This window comes from Vigna radiata, chromosome 5 (assembly GCF_000741045.1).
Source record: "Vigna radiata var. radiata cultivar VC1973A chromosome 5, Vradiata_ver6, whole genome shotgun sequence".
Lineage (NCBI taxonomy): Eukaryota > Viridiplantae > Streptophyta > Magnoliopsida > Fabales > Fabaceae > Vigna > Vigna radiata.
In genome coordinates, this window is record NC_028355.1 from 10,535,674 (window position 1) to 10,538,252 (window position 2,579).

The window sequence follows — 2,579 nt, forward strand, 5'->3', positions numbered from 1 at the left end:
ATAAGTTATATACGGATTTTCCGTATATAATTTATATACGGATTTTCCGTATATAATTTATATACGGATTTTCCGTATATAATTTATATACGGATTTTCCGTATATAATTTATATACGGANNATCCGTATATAAATTATATACGGATTTTCCGTATATAACATTAGCTACGACAGTATTATATACGGATTTTTGTCCGTATATAATCTGTATATAACCAAATATTATATACGGATTTTGGGTTTTATATACGGATTTTGGCGGTAGATAATGACGTTTTTTCTTGTAGTGTTAGGTAGCGGTTTAATCAAAGAAAAGGTTGAAAAGGAATTTTAAAGGCAAAAGTTGCTTCTGATATGAGAGAACATATAAATTAGTAAGTTATCAAAAAGAGGGGTTTGGACAATTCTGCAGTGAGATGGCCTTTTGCACAATCCACCGTACATAAAAGACAAAGGGCTCATTGCCCAATTCCTATAAACTATGAAAATAGTTGTCCCACAACTTGCCCAGGGAATAAAGGGCTCATTTCCCACAATTTGCAGAGTTTTTTCATATCATACTGTAAGATTATTTGTAACAAGTTAGGGCGCTCTGATGATTGTGGATTCATTGATCCCCAATCCATTCATGAATCAAATGATTTTGATCAGATCAACACAAATCTCATAAGAAGTTTTGCAAGCGGCAAAAAAATATATTTTTTGCCGGTTATATCCGGGTAAGTGAACTTTGTTAACATAATAAAGTTCTATATGTGATTTTAAAATATAATAGTTAAGTTATTATGAATTTCAGGTGCCATTGGCAGCTTCTTGTAATTTCTATACACGAGAGCTATGCTTTGTGGTTCTGCTCATTGCACAGGTCTCCTCCCACACATCTCAGACAAATAGTTGATTGGTAAGAACCTCAATGTTTGGACTTTCTTTTTTATATAAATGAATGCTAAAACTCTCTTTTTTATATATAGTTCTATTCCAGCAAGTATGATGATGGTTGGGAGATTAATTGCTAACAGTAGAAAGATTGCATGGATTTCTCTCAAGGTTTGACATATGTTAAAGCCATACTTCTTATAGTTGTTTTGTTTTAATGTTTTTCACTAACTATTTACAACTGTGATGATATATATTGTAGTGTAGCAGACAAAATGGGTAATATGAGTGCGAATACTATGTAATGTATTGGATGACCCATATTATTCGTTCTCATATTATAAGAGGCTAGGAAACGGTAATATTTAAATCTAACAAAGTTTGATTTTCTCCAAAATTTTGAATTCATATACACTAATTAATATCAATTTTCTTGTGTAGAGATTCAAGACTACTACACCAGTTCCTGAGAAGCCACTTTCATTCATGAGAAAAGCTGCTGCAAAGTATATAGTTAGATTATATAATAGTTCTTAGTTAGTAGATTTAAAATACATTTGAACATGTTGAAATGTTCTTAGTTCTTAGTTATTAGACTTCGTACTTATGTGATGTTGAAATACATTTGAACATGTGTTTGATATGTTGAAATTGAATCTGTGTACATGTTTTAATATGCAGGTCTATTTTGTGGTAGTGGATATCACAAAACCAGACCTGCTATTTAAAAAGCTGCAGGGGAATATGTCGCGGTTGTTACCAGAACTGCGGTAGAAAGTGTGACGTTTTTTATTTTTTTTTTAAATAGACTTTTGGCCGCGGTTGCGACACGAACTGTGGTCTATTCCTGGCTTTTGACCGCGGTTCCAACTGCGGCCTATAATGCTAATATTTTTTTTTTTTAAAAAAAGGGTTTTGGCCATGGTTGTAGTAGGAATCGCAACCTATTCCCCCACCTTTTACCGTGGTTGGAACCGTGGCCTAAAGTCCCAGACTTTTTACCGCGACTCAATATGCCGCAGTTCGTAAACCGCGACGTATAGTGAAAAACAACCACGGTCGTTTCCCTTCACTGCATTAGTGGCAGTGTGTGGTGATAAGTGTTCTGGGGTTTGTTGAACCTTTGTGTTGTGGCTTTGAGAACTTGACATGTTGGCATAGAGCGAGAACTTTCACAGGTAGTGTGATTGAGTGTTGTTGCTGTTGGAATAGAGCGAGAACTTTCATAGGGAGTGTGATTGAGTGTTGTTGTTGTTGTTGAGTTGAAAGCCTATCATTCTTCGTGAAGCATTTGAAGGAGGTGTTCATCCCTTGTGGGTTACATGGGAAACGAGTTTCATCTCTTGAGGTAACAAGAGAGGTGTTATAACCTTAAACTATTTTATTTTCTTTGTGATTTTAATAGTTTGTTGGTTTGTGTTAGTGAAGTGTTAATTCTCGGTTGAGATTAACAACTGGATGTAGGATCTTTGTGATCCGAACCAGTATAAAAATTACCTGTGCAATTTTTTCTCTTCCTCACTCTTTTAATTTATTTAAATTGTTTTAAAGAATTTATTTTTACGTGAGAAAATTATTAAAAGAACGATTTGTGATAGGAAACCATTCTTGACTTTACTTAGTTTATTGTGCTAGAATTAATCAGGGAATTGTGCTTAATTTTTCGGTATTTTCCCGTTTTTCCTAAATATGCTTAATTTGA

At 34.0% G+C, this 2,579-nt stretch overlaps 1 long non-coding RNA gene across 1 annotated transcript; it reads left to right on the top strand.

The window, feature by feature from the left end:
- The first annotated feature begins 248 nt into the window (after positions 1-248).
- LOC106761830 lies at positions 249-1,533 on the top strand. Its single transcript, XR_001375715.2, has 5 exons — positions 249-720; positions 798-902; positions 973-1,048; positions 1,140-1,235; positions 1,319-1,533. It is a non-coding gene; the product is annotated as an uncharacterized LOC106761830 (long non-coding RNA).
- Positions 1,534-2,579: the final 1,046 nt, after the last annotated feature.